We start from the raw sequence: 19792 nt of genomic DNA, 5'->3' as shown, positions 1-19792 counted from the left end.
CCTCCAGCAATGTGTCCGCCCTCCACAGCTAGTGGCTGTCTGCTCTCTGTCTATCTCCATCTCCTGCACATCGTGTGTAATCAGGCGATGTTCAGGATAACCAAGTCGTAGTGAGCAGGTGGCCACTACAGAGGACAGACATCTAGCTGGATGAGCTGAGACTGCTGAGCTGCTACTCTGCATACAGGGGAGCACAGTAGTATAGCAGTGAGTGTCTCCTCCTCTGCTCAGTGCAGTGTTGGGTGCAGCCAGAGTCCCCTCAGTCATGGGCCTAATGCAGCCACCACCAGCCGCACCCCCTAAGTCATTGGTGCCCAGTGTCCCTAAATGAAGCAGTTGCCCCCAGCTTCATAATGCCTAGACAGCCTAGTACACACAATGCTATTTTCCGTCATATTGATGGGTCAAATCAATAATTTCTGGCATGTCTGATCTGTTCCTGATCAAGAATGGGATCGATTTTCAGATTAGTACTACAAACTCCCCCCCCCCCCCCCGAAAAAAAACGATCCCGTTCTCGATAGGGAGCAGATCATACATGCCGGACATTATCAATTCGACCCGTGGATCTGATGGAATATAGCATTGTGTGTACCAGCCTTAAAGCTACACTGCCTGTCCCCTCCCTTCATTATTTCACAATGCCCCATCTAACGGCAGTGACAGTACAGGGAAATGGTCACATAGGTTTATTCAGTGCAGAAGCTTGACCATGGGAAAGAATGTCCATACTGGGCATTTGCAAACGAGGCCCACACATGCCCAGGAGAACTAAGGCACTTGTGCATGGCTCTTTTCATTCATGTATAAGCACTCCATTTGACTGGGCATATGTGGATGTTACTTGCGCATGCGGAGTACAGATACAGCTCCCAGCATACCTCTCCCACTCCATAGAGGCACTACAGCTCCCATCATGCTCCTCCCCTTCCAAAGCGGCACCACAGCTCCCAGCATGCCTCTCCTCCTCCATATAGAATTAGATAGCCCCCAGGGCTCCCCAGGCTTTTTTCAATGTGAATAATGTTCCCCTGGTGCCCCTGTAGAGTATTTACAGTGGCGCACACTCACCTGTCCAGCCAGCGGGCTCCCTCCATCTGTGTGCTTCATCCTCACAGGCACCTCATCTCCATGACCTGGTGACATGTACACACCTATGTGCTGCTGGGTCACTGAGATAAGGTGCCTGTGAGGATGGAGACGTTAGCACACAGCTGAGCGCGCTCCGCTGTGAATACTCTGCAGAGGCTCCGGGGATCCACTATTCAATTGTGGGAGACCAAGGGGGGGCCAGCAACCAGCTGTGGGGCCCTGGGTAACAACCCAACAATATATGGAGTAGGGGTATGCTGGGACCTGTGGTGCCTCTAGGGAAGGCAAGGAGCATAACGGGAGCCGTGGTGCCTATAGGGAGGAGCTTGCTGGGGGCTGTGGTAACTCTTTTGAGGGTAAGAGACCTGCTGGGAACAGTAGTGCCTCTATAGGGGGAAGACTTGATGGGGCTATGGTGCCTCCATTGGGGGGGGGCATGCTGGTAGCTTTAGTGCCTCTATAAGGGAGGGGGATACTTCCTGGGAGACTTGGTGCCTCTATTGAGGGAAAGGGACATGCTGGGACTTGTGGTACCTCTATGGAGGGGAGGGATATGCTGGAAACAGTAGTGCCTCTATTGGGGAGGGGGAGACTTCCTGGGAGCTTTGGTGCCTCTTTTGAGGGAAAGGGACATGCTGGAACTTGTGGTGCCTTTATGGAGGAGAAGGACATGCTGGGAACAGTAGTGCCTCTATGGGGGGAACCTGCTGGGAGATATGGTACCTCTCTAGAGGGGGAGGGGAAAAACGGGCTACCTAATGCTGTGGAGTGGGGGAGGGGTGTCAGAAACTTACAGGCATGCAGAGTCACAGCAGCAGAAGAAATTCCCAGCCATGCATCTGATTCTCTCCCAGTGCAGTGTGGTGTCTCTCTTCTCTAGGGCCCTGGCTGCTTCTCCCCGTGAATGCACACCACACAGAGCAGCCTGGCAAGTGTGTCAGTCTCAGCGTGGTCTCCACAGGCCGGGGGGCGGAGCCTACACACATACACACAGTGCACCACACGGGTCTAGTTAAAAATGGCGCCAGACATCGTTTTTATAAAAATGGCGCCTCATAGGAAATCATTGTAGAATGTTTTTTATCGTTTCTGACTGTTAAAAAATGGCGCCGTTGTCCTAAACGATATTTTTCGTTTATGTTTTTGCTTTTTGCATCTCACTAATGCCCTTCCCTCCCTCCCTGCAGAGTGCGAGCGGTGCGTTAGATATGAGAAGACTCACCGGGATCCGTCATGCCAGCGATGACAGCTTCTCTCCCTGCAGCGCTCCCAGCGTCATCTCCTAGGTAACAGCGTGTCTCCTCACTGTGACGCGCCTGCACGTACTGGCGGCGGCGCGTCACAGTAAGGAGACACGCTGTTACCTAGTAGATGATGCTCGGCGCGCTGCGGGGAGAGAAGCGGACATTGCAGACATGTCAAGTCCCGTTGAGTCTTCTCATACTAACGTTCCGCTCGCACTCTGCAGGGAGGGAGGCAGGCTACATGTCGCCGCTGATCTGAGGTCTCCTATTATGGTACCCAGCCTGCACTAGCCACCCAGCCTGCACCTAAAACGAAAAAAAAAGCATAAAACAATATTTTTCGTTTAGAAGACATTTTCGTTCACTGCCTGGCACCATTATTTGGCCGGCGCCATTTTTAACGGACCCGGCACCACACAGTCTGTTGGTGCACAATGAGAGAGAGGATGCTGGGAGAAGCAGCAGCTTTCAGCCAATGGCCTGCTCCCTGGCCCTACTGAGTAAGCCTATCAGAACAGCAGTGGGCTGCTGGGGGCGGGGCTGAATCGACTGGCTGCAGAGCTGCTCTAAACTTTTTTACCACCGCACCAGCCCTGATCGATTGAAGTGGCGGCGGCCCGGGGGGAGAATGCCACCCGTCCCCCCGGGCCAGTCCGCCCCTGGCCATGAAGCAGAAATGCAGACTTAATGCTGCTCCATGACTAACACCGGACCATACTTCACTTGCTTTTCCATGGAAGATACCACAATCTATTGGGTACAAATGGAACTGTAGAACCTGACAAAGAAATGGGCACAATTGGACAGCAACATCTTCCTCCAGATATGTAAAAAGCAAAACCTCTTTCCTAATGGCTTAAAGATTAGAAATCCTAAAACCAGCCACTTGTTTGGCACATAAATAAATGAAAAGAGTGAAAACTCGGTTTTCTTGGGAACTAGGATTTTTATGTAAACACTAGGAAAAAGGGCCGCCCGTAAAAAAAAAAGCGGTCTCTAGGCAACAGCCGCTACCCCCCCCCCCCCCCCACAAAGACACACGTCACAAAGCACACACGGATGCATCTCACTCGTTCATCCCTCAACCGCTGTCCAAAGTATATGCACACAGGGAGATGCTGCTTGCTTGGCAGTTGGAAAAAGCTGTTATTTCCCACAATGCAAAGAAGTTTACAGACAGGAAAATGTCGAGTCTGGAAGCAGGGACAGAGGGATACAGGATGACGCAGGGACAGAGGGATACAGGATGACGCAGGGACACAGGGGTTTTATTATATAGGATGAATGAATGTGTGTGTGATTTTCCTAATTCATACTAATGGGGCTTTTTCTGTTTGTGTAAAACTTTGTGCATTGTTAATTAATGTACATTTACTATCCCATGCATTCAAAATAGGAGGCTTGTTAATATAGACGTTTCATATCCTTTTGTTTCAAATAGCTTTTGTAGTTTATAAACACAGTGTGATATCTCTGTTTCCATTATCTTTGATGTCTGGCCTTCATTTCTTTCTGTCTATCTATTGTATCATATTATCTCATCAAAACATAATGAAAGTCACCTTGGATAAGCCAATTCCGGCAAATGGAAGAATCAGTTTCAGAAACACAAAATGTATAAATCCATGTACTATCCATGCACGATGGCGTGAGTCACCAATAGAGCAACGCTAAGGGCCCGTTTCCACTTCTTAGTGATGCGAATGTGGCTACCTAGCCGCATCGCATCACTTCCGCCGCCGGCCGCATCACTTCCCCATCTCCCGATGTGGAAGTGTATTGGAGGAGATGGGACGCGGCTGCAGGCAGATGCGGCCATGAGAGAATCAAGCATGCTGCAGATTCTCGGATCACTCCGCACCGCTCCGAACAACATGCATGCAGTGGAAACTCTTCCATTGCCGTGCATGTGTTTCAGGACACCTGCGGTGCGATGCGGCTATGTAGCCGCATCGCACCGCTCCTAGTGGAAACGGGCCCTAAGGCAGGGATCATACTTGGGAGAATTACAGGCTATATGGCGCAATGCAAAATCGCTTGTGAAAATGTAATGGTTTCCTATGGGCGTACCGCGATTTAAGCAACAATGCTTGTCTACTGCAAGATCCTCCATGTGGCATTTGTCTTGCAAACTCGCTATGTTGCAAATAATTGCAAAATACTGCAAATCTCCTGTCGATCCAAATTATGTAAAACACTGCAAATTGTATTTTGCAATATCCTCATGCAGCATTTTGTTTGCAAACTCTTATGTAAACCATTGCAAATTTATGCAAATCAATCTAAGTAGATTCATTTGATGCAAAACATTGCAAGTTCATGCGTTTCCAGCTATGCTTGTCTCTTGCAATATGCTTATGTCACATTGTGCCTGCAAACTATCAGTGTTGCAAATCATTGAAAAATATTGCAAATCCACAACTTATTAATGTATTGTGTTACCAATCCTCCTTGTTGGGTCTTGGGACAAAATTAGTTTCAGGCAGGGTGCACACATAACATAACATGAAAGGCTACGTTTTATGTCATGTTTTCATTTTATGTTGTGAGCATTTTTGCTGCGTTTAGCTGCTGTGAGAAAATGCACGGACGCGCCACACACGGAGAGGCAGCCGCCTCCCCTCAGCATGAGGCGGCTGTCTCCGTGCAGGCGTCTGCGGAGCACGCATGCCCCCGCTGCGGAGGCACCGCACTGCGGGGCTGCTGTGGCTGGGACTCGTAGTCCCTCAGGTTTTAGAGTGATGCGCGCGCGCGCACTCAGGCAGGATTTATGACTCTTAAAAAGGAGTCAGCTGACCAGGCTGGTCAGCTGACTCGAGCTCCACTTCTCATTGGTCCAGCACTTAGGGAGGTGCTGGGGGCACAACTGTGTATATATACTACTGGCTGTTTACTTGCTCCTTGTCTGGCGTTGCGATCACATATGTGGGAGCACCCAGATCCGTAGTCAGATCCGCAAGTGTGCCGGGACCAGCTGGAGCTGTAATCCTACACTTAGCTAGATTCTGTTGATAGCTAAAGTACTAGTTTGATTGTGATTATCTGTTATGACCTATTGCCTGCTCGACTATCCTCCTGAACTCTGATCTTGTACCTCGATATTTCTGATACTCTGTTGCCGAACCCCGGCTTGTTCCTTGACTCTGCTTCTGCCTCCTGATTTTGTACCCCGATATATCTGATACCCCGTTGCTGAACCCTGCCTGTACTTTGACTCCGCCTTTGCCTCCTGATCTTGTACTTTATCTGTCCGTGTGTGTACGACCTGGCTTGTCCGACCTCGAGAACCGACCTTACTGTTAGAGGCGGTTCCTCGCTCTGTTAGTGATCCTTCCTCCTGAAGGTTACTTTCAGTCTGTCCTTCCTACTGTCAGTCTGACTCCTCCCATCTTGGAGAGCTCAGGTCTGCGGAAGGAATCTGTGCAGTACTCCTTGCTGCACTGAGGCCTAGTCCTCTAAGTGTTACTGTTACACCTAACACTACACTCTACTCAGGTGAACAGAGGTTAGCTAGTATATCGGATTATCAGTGATACTGCAGATCACGTATAATCTGGTATACATCTGTATTCCCAGTGATTCTGCAAATCACTGGTAATCAGATCCTCTCTGTGCTTCACCGATCGTTACAGAACGCCAGACCAAAAAACAGATGGAAACACGCGCTGATCCTCTGACTGTGCTTGCCACCTCGGTGGACAGTATCCATCAAGCACTGGGCCAGCATAAAGCTTTAATCGACTCCCTATCAGGCTCTGTGCGAACCCTCCAGACGTCAGTTGATTCAGTGCGATCCCCTCCTAGTGATGACATACGTATGCCTGTACAGACAAATTTTCCGGCCACAAATCTGACTTCCAGAATTTCAAGAGTAGAGTGTTATCATACTTCGAGTTGAGACCCCGATCCTCGGGGACTGAGACCCAACGGGTCATTTTCATTAAAACACTATTAACTGGTGATTCCCAGTCCTGGGCATACAATCTGCCTCCCACAGACACAGCTCTGACCTCGGTAGAGGAATTTTTTAAAGCTATGGCCATGATATACGACGACCCTGACCTTGCGGCAACCTCTGAGCGGAAGCTCAAACTTTTGCGGCAAGGCAGAGGGTCGGTCGAGGATTACGCGGCAGAATTTCGTAGGTGGTCTGTGACCGCCAGATTTGACAACTTTGCTCTGATGGATTATTTCCTGTCTGGGTTGTCGGAAGAGGTCTCTGACTTGATAACCTTACCCGAGCCCAGGACAGTCGATGAGGCCATTGCATCGGCCATCCGAGTCGATCGTCGACTACGCCATCAGAGGCAGATTAGGGGCAGTCACCGTGCCAGGGTGACTTCGTATGCGGCACCTTCTGCTGCGTCCTCAGTAACAGCATCTCCGCCTGTCTCACCTCCTCCGGCCTTGCCGCCACCTGAGCCAATGCAAATTGGTCGATCGAAACTGACTCAGGTGGAGCGAAGGCGGAGAATATCAGAACAACTGTGCCTGTATTGTGCAGAAACAGGGCATAGAGTGCGAAACTGCCCTAATAAGCCGGGAAACGGGTCTGCCTAGGAGTAGTGGGGGGGTGACACCCTAGGCACATCATTCGCACCCCAAAAAGAGAATAAGCTACTTCTCCCCTGTACGATTACATGGGATAATAAGTCTGTAACCACTGAGGCTTTTATTGATTCTGGCTCAGCGGCTAATTTTATGAACATTGAATTTGCTCAGGAGTTGGGCATTCCTCTCACTCCAGTAAGTCCCCCCATTCAGGTCACGGCAGTAGACGATTCCCCTCTGCAACGTGATCGTCCCCTGTCACAGACCCCGCAGGTGAAGGTCACGATAGGGGTACTGCATGGGGAACAACTACAGTTTTTTGTATTGCACATGTCAACCTCCACTATCATCCTAGGCATGCCATGGCTACAAGTCCACTCTCCACAAATAGATTGGGCTACGGGTCAGGTAACCAGATGGTCCGATCATTGTCACCAACAGTGTTTAGGGAAGGTGACATTGGGTCAGACCAAGATTTACGTGGAGGGTGTTCCCGAGGTCTATTCCGAGTTCTCTGATGTATTTTGCCCCAAGGCTGCTGATCAATTACCTCCTCATCGCCCGTTCGATTGCCCCATTGATCTCCGTGCTGGTTGTATGCCCCCTAGGGGGCACCTGTATAACTTGTCCGGTCCCAAGAAGATGGCTATGCAGGAATACATTCGTGACAACTTGGCCAAGGGGTTCATCCGGCCCTCCCGGTCACCCGCCGGGGCCGGTTTCTTCTTCGTTAAGAAGAAAGACGGGGGTCTTCGACCCTGTAGCGATTACCGGGGTCTCAATAAGATCACGGTGAAAAATCGCTATCCGTTACCATTGATAGACGATTTATTCACACAGGTCACTACTGCAAAGATCTTCTCTAAGTTGGATCTGAGGGGGGCGTACAACCTAATCCGCATAAGAAGGGGCGACGAATGGAAGACGGCCTTTAACACACCCGATGGGCATTACGAGTATTTAGTGATGCCCTTCGGGCTGTGCAATGCGCCAGCCGTCTTCCAGGAACTAATCAATGAGGTATTCCGGGAGGTATTGGGTAGATTCGTACTGGTATATCTCGATGACATACTAATTTACTCCAATAACCTCGCCGAGCACAGAGTTCACGTGAAATTTGTCCTGAACAAACTAAGACAAAATATGCTCTACGCTAAGGTGGAAAAATGCATTTTTGAAGTGACCACGGTCACGTTCCTGGGTTATGTAATTTCCACCTCGGGCCTCTCAATGGATCCTGCCAAGGTCACTGCCGTGTTGGAGTGGCCGCAGCCAGTGGGGTTGAAGGCCCTACAGAGATTTTTGGGGTTCGCAAACTATTACAGGAGGTTCATTAAGGGGTACTCCACGTTAGTTGGCCCTCTTACCAGTCTCACAAAAAAAGGGGCGGATACCAACCACTGGTCTCCTGAAGCCGTGGCGGCATTTGTTCATTTGAAGAAATTATTTTGCTCAGCACCAATTTTGAGACATGTGGACACATCCTTCCCCTTTATCGTGGAGGTAGATGCCTCGGAAGTTGGGGTGGGGGCGGTGCTGTCTCAACGGTCTGGGTTGCAGGGCAGATTACACCCGTGTGCTTACTTTTCCCGCAGGTTTTCACCTGCAGAAAAAAATTACGATATAGGCAACCAGGAACTTCTGGCTATTAAGTTGGCATTTGAGGAGTGGCGCCACTGGTTAGAGGGGGCAGAGCACACGATCACAGTTTACACCGACCACAAGAACTTGGAATACATCGAGGGGGCTAAGAGGCTAAGTCCCCGTCAGGCCCGGTGGTCCTTATTTTTTACGAGGTTCAGGTTTATAATCACGTACACTCCAGGCAGCAAAAACGTCAAGGCAGATGCTCTCTCCAGGTGTTTTGAACCAGAGACAGCACAGCCACCCGCCCCTGAGTCCATCATTCCGCAGAAACTAGTGTTAGCCGCCACGGATACTTGGGAGAATTGGACAGAGATTTTAGGTCCCTTCCAGCAAGATGTTCCTGAGGGGAAACCCAAAGGGGTAATGTTTATTCCATTGCCATTTCGTTTACAAGTCCTGCAACTCTTTCACGCCCATAAGAATGCTGGTCACCCTGGGGCTGCCAGAACGCAGGATCTGTTTGCCAGGTGTGCTTGGTGGCCTTCGTTGGCAACTGATTGCAAGGAGTATGTCAGAGAGTGTGCGGTATGTGCCAAGAATAAACCCTCCCGGCTGGCACCTGTAGGAAGGTGTCAGCCTTTGCCCACCTCGAGTGAGCCATAGACCCACTTGTCCATGGATTTTGTAGGGGAATTGCCCAGGTCTGAAGGCATGTCTGTTATTTGGGTGGTAGTCGACCGGTTTAGCAAAATGGCCCATTTTGTGCCCCTGAAAGGACTCCCCTCGGCTCAAGAACTGGCCGAATTGTTTATCATTCACGTCTTCCGGCTGCATGGTATTTCGGAAGACATTGTGTCTGATAGGGGAGTCCAATTTGTGTCTGGATTCTCGAGGGCATTTTGCCACCAAATGGGCATGAAATTGTCTTTTTCGTCAGGCTACCACCCACAGACTAATGGGCAGACTGAACGAATTAATCAGTCGTTAGAGCAATTCCTAAGATGTTACATTGCGGAGGCACAGAGTGACTGGGTGAAATTTCTGCCTTTCTGCCTTTCGCGGAATTCGCCCAAAATAATTTGAAGAATTCCTCGTCTGGGTTTTCTCCATTCCAGATTGTGACAGGGAGGTCACCCAAATTCTCCCCTTTTCCAGTTGTCTCGTCTCCATTTCCAGCACTAGAGGATTGGCAGAGGTCACTCAGGGACAATTGGGGAATTGTTAAGGGGAATTTGCAGAAGGCGTTCCAGAGTCAGAAGGATCAAGCAGATAAGAGACGGTCCGTGGAATGGAAGTTTCAGCCAGGAGACTTAGTCTGGGTGTCCACTCGTCACTTGACCCTGAAGCAGCCATCTGCCAAACTGGGTCCCAGGTTTGTGGGTCCATTTCCCGTAAATGAAAGAATTAATAACGTCACTTACACCATTGATCTTCCTGCTAGCATGCGGGGCGTAAGGTCGTTCCACGTGTCCCTGCTTAAACCAGCAGTTCATGTGGGTCCCACTCCTCCTTCTCCTGTGTTGGTGGGTGACCAACCTGAATTTGAGGTGGAAAAGATTTTAGATTCACGCATGGTGCAAAACTCGGTACAGTATCTTGTACATTGGAAGGGGTATGGCATTGAGGAGAGACAATGGGTACCAGGGACGCGCATGCATGCCGATGAATTAAAAAATAAGTTTCACACTTTACACCCAGAAAAACCTGGAAGGAGCTGTCCGGAGTCCACTCCTCGGGGGGGGGGGGGGGGGGGGGCGGGTACTGTGAGAAAACGCGGAAGAGCCGCCGCCATGAGCCAGGCAGCTCTTTACGCGCACGGACGCGCCACACACGGAGAGGCAGCCGCCTCCCCTCAGCATGAGGCGGCTGTCTCCATGCAGGCGTCTGCGGAGCACGGAGAAACCGCCGCGTTGGACGCGGCGGTTCGTGCGCATGCCCCCGCTGCGGAGGCACCGCAGTGCGGGGCTGCTGTGACTGGGACTCGTAGTCCCTCAGGTTTCAGAGTGACGCGCGCGCGCACTCAGGCAGGATTTATGACTCTTAGAAAGGAGTCAGCTGATCAGGCTGGTCAGCTGACTCGAGCTCCACTTCTCATTGATCCAGCACTTAGGGAGGTGCTGGGGGCACAACTGTGTATATATACTACTGGCTGTTCACTTGCTCCTTGTCTGGCGTTGCGATCACATATGTGGGAGCACCCAGATCCCTAGTCAGATCCGCAAGTGTGCCGGGACCAGCTGGAGCTGTAATCCTACACTTAGCTAGATTCTGTTGATAGCTAAAGTACTAGTTTGATTGTGATTATCTGTTATGACCTATTGCCTGCTCGACTATCCTCCTGAACTCTGATCTTGTACCTCGATATTTCTGATACTCTGTTGCCGAACCCCGGCTTGTTCCTTGACTCTGCTTCTGCCTCCTGATTTTGTACCCCGATATATCTGATACCCCGTTGCTGAACCCTGCCTGTACTTTGACTCCGCCTTTGCCTCCTGATCTTGTACTTTATCTGTCCGTGTGTGTACGACCTGGCTTGTCCGACCTCGAGAACCGACCTTACTGTTAGAGGCGGTTCCTCGCTCTGTTAGTGATCCTTCCTCCTGAAGGTTACTTTCAGTCTGTCCTTCCTACTGTCAGTCTGACTCCTCCCGTCTTGGAGAGCTCAGGTCTGCGGAAGGAATCTGTGCAGTACTCCTTGCTGCACTGAGGCCTAGTCCTCTAAGTGTTACTGTTACACCTAACACTACACACTACTCAGGTGAACAGAGGTTAGCTAGTATATCGGATTATCAGTGATACTGCAGATCACGTATAATTTGGTATACATCTGTACTCCCAGTGATTCTGCAGATCACTGGTAATCAGATCCTCTCTGTGCTTCACCGATCGTTACAGCTGCATTTTTACTGCGTTTTTGGTGCGTTGGTGGTTTACACCGCAGATGTGTTTTTCAAGCGTTTTGCGTGCATTTTAATGCGTTTGCGGTTCGCATATACGTTTTGTATGAGTTTTTCATGTGTTTTTATATTTCCATTAGGGCTGGTTCAGACGGGCGTTTGTGCGGCGTCACGTTTGGGGGCGTTGCGGCGGCTGCACGGTCAGGCTTTCAGTAGCCTTCGCGTCGCATTCTGATGCGGTCGCGTTTTTTTTTCCCCTAGGGGGACATTAGTCGTCGCGGTTGGCCGCCCCCTGGAAGCGACATGTAGCAGCACGAACGCTAGCAAAAATCGGGACCCGAACGCCGCGTTCCTGTAAACGCGTGTAAAAGCTCGGTGTAAATGCTCCCATTCGGCAAGTCCTGAACGCTGCCGGTAAACGCTCCGCAAGCATCCGTCTGAACCAGCCCTAAATGAAAATCACTAGGAAGACAACAGGAAGTGGAAATACATCGCAAAACAATTTTTCTGGGGAAAACGCATATACAAATGCATGGTAAATGCATGAAAAACGCATACCATTGCGTTCCCATTGACTTTCATTATGTGCGTTTTTGATGCGTTTTTGCATATTATGCAACAAAACCAGAGTTTTTGAAAACGCACGCATATAAAATGCATATTTGTTTTTTTATATGCGTTTTTTTCCTGCGGCTTATAGACTTCCATCAGTGGCAAAAATGCAGCATTTTCTGCAACGCTAGCATTTCTGCTATGTGTGCACCCAGCCTAAAGGACAACTGAAGTGAGAAGGATATGGAGGCTGCCATATTTATTTCCTTTTAAGCAGTGTTGCTTGCGAATTTTCGTCCAAGTCATTTTCACATCGAAAATCCCGTTTTCAAATTCAGCGAATTTTCCCGAAAATTTTTGGAAATATTCGCGTGTTCCAAACTTTGCTGTATGCAGACGCTTATGCCCTTATGCGGGAAAATTCCCGCAAAAATACGCTGTATGCGGACGCTTATGCCCTTATGCGGAAACATTTATGCAATAATCCGCGAAACATGCGCATGCGTAAGCTAATACATGTGTACATTCCCCCTTCCAATGCAGAATTGTATACATATAGAAGGGCAATGATATTTCTGCGCATGCACAGTGATCCGTATTGACGCAGTTACCGCACGCGTAGTTGACTTTACAATACATACGTCAACTACGTGTAGTGGGCGAAGCTTTGCATAGCGGTAATACGCGACGCGGAAATATGTATGCGATAAACTATGTATTTAACGCGAAAATAACGGGCATTAGGCGAAATTAGCGCGGGTACTTATCCGTTAGCCGGGCGCATCCGGCAGGTGGCACTAATTACTATTCCCCCTCCAGGCCGCCATGGATAGTAGGGAAAGATGTAACTCTGGTGGAGTTTTGTCGCCACCTGCCGGATGCGCTAACGGATAAGTACCTTAACGCGAAAATATTCGATCGAAAATTTGCATGTCGAAAAGAAATGAGTACTTTGTTTGGCGAAAATTCGGCGAAAAGAATATTTGCATTTTCGCTCATCACTGCTTTTAAGCAATACCTGTTGCCTGGCAGTCCTGCTGATCCTCTCCCTCTAAACCTTTTAGCCATAGACCCTGAACAAGCGTGCTGATCAGGTGTTTCTGACATTATTGTCAGATCTGACTGGATTAGCTGCATGCTTGTTTCTGGTGTTATTCATATACTACTGCAGCCAAATAGGCAACTGGTATTGTTTAAATTGGTCTGTATCTAAAATGTGATCCAAGTGGGTAATAGGAATGAAAAAAAAATAGGGGCGGACTAAAGGTGTCACGCCCATGCTAATTCCCACCCACATCAATCACTATAAAAACAGTGTTGAGGTGAGCAGTGCTTAGTTCTGACATGGGCTGATCATTTATACTTTAAGGGGATGGGTGGGGTGAAGGGGGTTTTGCTCTGCTTTTATTTACTGCACTGTTTATTTGTATGTACCCCTGCCAAAACATGTTGGGTTCTGGGTGCTGTGGTCTTATGATGTAAGCCCTCCTAAAAATACTGTCTTAGGGCTGGAACCCACAGGAGCGCTTTTAGCAGCGTTTTGGCAGCACTGCGATACGCTAGCAGTTTGCCAAAACGCTGTGCTAATGTTAATGGATGGGGCAACTTCCACAGGAGCGTTTGCGTTTCTCAGAAACGCAAACGCAGGACCTGCAGCATTTTGGGAGCGTTAGCGCTTCAATGTAAAGTATTGAAACGCTAGTGGAAACGCTCAGCAAAACCTAAACTGAGCGGTTCTGCTAGCGTTTTGCGGTGCAGCGCAATGTAACAAAATGAAAAATTATTCACACGACCAATCAGGATAAAACCGCAAACCGCAAAACGCTACGCACCCGCTGGGCAAAAAAATACAATGTTGCAAAACGCGACCGCAAACGCGCATGAATCCGCTTGCAAACCGCTGTTACAAATTGCTAGCGGTTGCGTTTAGCGTTTGCGGTTTGCAGTGGGTTCCAGGCCTAAGTTGCAGCAAATGTTAGCTAGTTTAGAGAGTGACTGACACTCAATCTAGCAAGCAGATAGGGGAGACAGTTAATTTATGTTAGTTCAGTAGAAACCAGCTGATCTTGCGTTTAGAGTGCTACCTGACACTCCTGCGTTAACTACATGTGGCATATCTGTTGCCCCATTGATTTTAATGACAATTAAAGTTACAGCTTAGTGCATATAGGGGCCTATCCATACGAGTTTTGAGCTCAAGTTACAAAGCATTACCACATGTGGCAAAACAAATGAGATGTTCAGTATTTTATCTCCAGCCTGGAGCTGTCGATAACATAACAAACAGTCATTTTTTAAGTTATGGAAGGCTGTTAAAAGGAACCTGAGGTGACAGACATATGGAGGCTGCCATATTAATTTCCGTTTAAACAACAGACATTAGACAAGACAAATAACATTTATATCACACTTTTCCTCTGGCGGACTCAAAGTACCAGAGAGAAAAGCCACTAGGATGTGCTCTATAGGCAGTAGCAGTGTTAGGGGGTTTTGCCCAAGGTGTTTAGGGAGCAATTCAAAACGCTAGCGATTTTCCCAAAAGGCGAAGCAAATGTTAATGAATGGGCCAATTTTCCACTGGAGCGATTGCGATTAGCAAAATCGCAAACGCAGAACATGCAGCATTTCTTAGCGTTAGCGTTTAGCGCTTCTGCAATGTAAAGTATATAAACGCTGGCATAATCGCCCATGAATCGCTATACAGAGCGATTTTGCTAGCATTTTTAAATTACTGCACACTGAAAAAAAATTCAACTAATTGAAAGGACCTATCGGAATTAAAAACGCTAATTGCTACACAGTCGCTAGCAAAACGCTTGCACTTTTTAAAATCACTACCAAAATCGCCAGAAAACACTCATGATATCGCTTATAAAACGCTCATTAAAAATGCTGGCGATTGCGATTAGCGATTTGTAGTGGGTTCCAGGCCTTAGTGCTGCTGGCCAGAGGCAGATCTACGGGGGTGCACATGGGGCAGCTGCTATGGGCTTCCTATTAATTTGCGTAAAACGCATGAAAAACACATATGCATTTTGTATATGCAAACTAAAATGCACACAAAATGCTTGGGAAAACTGGAAAAAAAACGCTGACGCAAACGCACCAAAACCGCAGCAAAAACGCACACACAAAAAAAAAATTCACATGACATAAAGCGCAGCCTTTCATGTTATGTTATGTGTGCACCTACCCTCATACAATGCCTGCATGCAGCGAGTTAGAATAACGCGATCAGCTACAATGCAGTATTGTGAACAGGCCCATAGAATTGTATGGGAAGTTAGTTGACATGCAGAACTTTTCTGCAATGCAACTGTAAACTAGCCCTTATTGTTTACAAAGAAAAAGTGCTACTGGAGATAATAAACACATTATATTTGAATATTTATCCTAAAACTTAAATTGTGTTGCTGCTACAAATTTATGGTGATAATACTGTATATTCGATTTTACAATAAATTTTTTTTTTTTATTTTTTTTTGCATAATTTACTTTTTCCTCCTACTACTGCAATGATGCAAAACTTGCCTAAAAAATAAAATAAAAGCTGAGAAATGATTTTTTTCCCCACAATAATGCCTCTTGTAAATTATGGGCAGCACTGTGACCTGGCATTTAAAGCATTTTCTACAGTGTCTCCTATGTTGTGCTTCCCTACAGTGGCCCCTGGGCTACACGTTCCATATGGTAGCCCTGTGCTGTGCCTCCTTATCTTCTCTGGTGGTCTGATGAGGCTCCTTCACATGCATAGCTTTCCCTGGTGGGTTAGTGGTCCCCATTCACTTATGACTTTCCCAGAGGGTCTAAAGGCATCCTTCCTTAAAGTGGACCTGAACTCTGGCACAGGAAAGGAGGAAAACATAGAGAATGCACCCTGTATGTATTTAGAGTGTTTAGCCTGTTTCATTCCCCCTCATTTGTGTCTAATCACAAGTTGTAATTTGATCTCTCTCCTGTGTCACATGATTGCCACAGCAGAGATGGCGGATGAGCTCATTTGAAAGCACAGGGTGTTAACAATATGTCTGCTTCCATGAATCAGGAAGTAGAAACAGTGCATATTTATTGTGAGATTTGTATCATCTGTAACAAAGAAATTGTTTTCTTTAAGGCCTCTTTCACAGTGCGACGTTAAAGTCGCACGTTAGAAAATGTTTTAACGTGGACTAACGCACAGCAATGCAAAGTCTGTGCGACATTCACAGTGCACACGTTGCGTTGTGTGTAACGTGTAGCAATATTTAGAAGGTGCTGCATGCTGTGCGTTTAGCAATACATGTGCTGTGTTGTGTGTTGCACATGCTCAGTAATGTTTTTTTTTTTTAATGTAACGCATGCGCCGTTTTCGCTCCATCAGTATGCAATGAAAACGGCGCACCAAGAGACACAACGCAGTGCAAAATAAAGTCTAATTTCATAACCTACATGCTCTGCGTTAGGGGCATGTTGTGCGACTTTAACATTGCATCAAACGCAACGTCCCACTGTGAAAGAGGCCTAAAAGGTTGTTGTGCTGTTGTGTATCTTTTAGAGCAGAGAGGACTGTCTGAGTTCAGGTCTGCATTAAAGTTTTTTGGTCTAGTGGTTCCTTTTTCCTTCTTAAAACTTTCTCTGGGATCAAATGGCTCTCCTCCCTTTTTATATAGCTTGTCATGGTAGTCTTGTGGTCCCCCTTCACGTAATACCTTTCCCTTTTCATCTAGTGGTCCCACCCTCTTATCTTATAGATTTCCCTAGTATTATACTCGTCCTCCCCTCCCTTTTTACAGCTGTCCTTGGTAGTCTAGTGGTCCTACCCCACCCAACTTGCAGAGATAGGCAGCAGGAAGCAATGCTGTTAAGGAGGCACTACGGCAAAAAAATTGTAAAATTTAAAATATGTGCAAACATAGACAAATCAGAACGTTTTTTCCAGAGTAAAATGTCCCATAAATTACTTTTCTCCTATGTTGCTGTCACTTACAGTAGGCAGTAGAAATCTGACATAAGTGACAGGTTTTGGACTAGTCCATCTCTTCATAGGGGATTCTCAGCAAGGCTTTTATTTTTTATAAGAATATTCCCTAAAAAGGATTTATACAAAGATGCTGGCAGGCTTCCCTGATCCCTACACAGTTGTTTGGCAGTTGGACAGAGCAACTGCCATTCACTAAGTGCTTTTGAAAATAAATATATCCCTGAGAATCCCCTATAAAGAGATGGACTAGTCCAAAACCTGTCACTTCCGTCAGATTTCTACTACCTACTGTAAGTGACAGCAACATAGGAGAAAAGTAATTTATGGCTCATTTTACTCTGGAAAAAATGTACTTCTTATTCTGTATATGTTTGTACATATTTTACATTTTACAGTTTTTCGCTTTAGTGCCCCTTTAAGTATCCTCACTGAATAATAGCGTTTACAAACATACTTACCATAGTTATCGCGTCTATCTACATAAGGTTTATTAGCAAAATCAATATTCGCTGAAAAATAAAAATACTCCTCAAATAACGAATTATATTGATTTTCAAAAATATCATGATCAATTATATGGGAGTCTTAGGGTTAGGCACTACCAGTGGGGTCTTAGGGTTAAGCTCCACCAGGAGCGTTTTATGGTTAGGGATAGGTAGAGGGAGGGTTCTGTGTGAGAGTAGGTTTAGTTGTAGTAAAATACCGGTAATACTTATTAATGTTTTACTATACTTATTACGATTGTACATCTATTTTCTTTTTCACGGTTATAAACAATTTTCAGATTTTATTAGAAGAAGAAACGATAACGTATGGTTATAGACAATATTGTTAAATTATGGCTATACTCTACCCTTTTTTCCAGGTGCCCTTTATTAATGTACGTGCCTCTTTAACCCCTGTCACCCATGCAGGCTGATTATATCCAGAATCCACAGCCTAGACTATGTGGGGCTCCACGCCCTGAGCTATACCAGCATGCATGGTCCATGTGGGGGGCTTTGAAAGAGACAGACTGCAAAGCCTCCCCGTCCCCCAGAACCCTTGCCCATCCCATGGACAAGGGGCTCATCCCCACCTCTGGTGCCCAGGAGAAGGTGAGGTACCAACCCCCATGCCTGTGGATGTACGCCAGAGGGGAGAGTCATGATAGCGTCTGGGGGCCCTCTTTAACAATACTAGGTTTTAAGGTTTAGTGTGAACCTGGCCTAACTAAAGTATTTCATGTGAATGAAGTAAGTGGTTTGCTTTATATCTGAATTGCAATCGTATCTGTTTTTCAAGATCAGATCTTCCACTATAGCTGGAGACAGGGGGCGATGGTATACTAGCAGCACACACTTGCATTATTTACCATGCTGGCAACTTTCTCAACGTGAAGAGTTAATACTTAGAATTACAGCTTGCTTATTGGGCCTTTTTGTCTAAAACAATGACTGTATAAAGAAAATCTGGATTTAAAGAGAAACTCCGACCAAGAATTAAACTTTATCCCAATCAGTAGCTGATACCCCCTTTTACATGAGAAATCTATTCCTTTTCACAAACAGATCATCAGGGGTGCTGTATGGCTGATATTGTGGTGAAACCCCACCCACAAGAAACTCTTGAGTACGCACTCCTGCCAGTTTCCTGTCTGGGAACCTTGCTGCATTGTGGAAAATAGCTGTTTACAGCTGTTTCCAACTGCCAAAAAAACATGCAGCAGCTACATCACCTGCCAACAGTAAAAATGTCACCATGTAATGTCAGAATGTAAATCAGGGATTTAAAAGATTTTACAACGGGCAAACACTGACTAAATCATTTATAAATAATTATTGTAAAAAGTAAGCACTTTTTTTTCTACATTATTTTACTGGAGTTCCTCTTTAAACATCTTTCTGGAAACAAACGACAGATTGTATTCTTCATGTATGCTTGTTAATGAACCCAAAATAAGTTTCTGTGCTATCATAACAGCTTAACAACCTTTCGGATCATGAAAATGATAATTGGTAGATCTACCGTCAGAATTACATTACAGCTGTACAGCTGATTTCAGTTTAATAGATTTAACAGATTTGAATAAATGGCTTATATTGTTTGATATTTAAGTGTTTGAGGCTACTATTGATTTGAAAAATATATATGGATTTCACAATAAATGTATACTTTAGCTTAGTGAGGGTGCTGACAGGGGTTTGTGTGTGTGTGTGTGTGGGGGGGGGGGCTTTCCGATGGGGAGAGAGGGGCTTAGTGAGGGTACTGGTAGAGGAGAGTGATGGAGTGGGTGGTAGAGGGAAAGGGCAGAAACATGGGAGAGCAGTGAGGAGAGGGTAACTTACCTCTCAGGTCCCCCTCTCTGCTCCTCTGCCAGGGATTCATCTGGTTCAGCATTGATCCTTTGATTTTGCTGCTGTCCTGGGAGAGAATCACGAGCTACACAAAGAGGTGGAGATTTGCTGGGTCAGGGGTGGAGCTTAGCTATAGTTTGAGGCGAAGCTTCATGGCAATCTGATGTCCCCTTTAAAGAGGAATAATGTGGCGCCCTAAGCAACCACTCAAGGCAAATGCCGGTCCTGATTTGATAATTTTCAGTGCAGGGGAAGAAAGAAAAGGCAGGCGGTAAATTTGGCAGCTACTCAGGGTCCTTCTGGATCTACACAAAGCTGAGCTACACAAAACTACAAAAAGATTGTAATTTAAGGGTTAGGGCATGCAGCGCTTTGGTGACAATTGCGCTGTAATTCTCGTTCAGTTGAACGGGAATCACAAGTGCAAATTTAGATAAATCACAACATTTTGACTGAGTCCTTTCATACTGTAAAGTTGTGTCGTGATGAGATCACAATGCAAATGGGTTGAAAAAAAAACTGAGTTGAAAAGTTGGTGGGTTACTACACAGTGGGCTGTGCATTACTGCGTTG

This window comes from Hyperolius riggenbachi, chromosome 11 (assembly GCF_040937935.1).
Source record: "Hyperolius riggenbachi isolate aHypRig1 chromosome 11, aHypRig1.pri, whole genome shotgun sequence".
Lineage (NCBI taxonomy): Eukaryota > Metazoa > Chordata > Amphibia > Anura > Hyperoliidae > Hyperolius > Hyperolius riggenbachi.
This window is presented reverse-complemented; position numbering follows the sequence as displayed.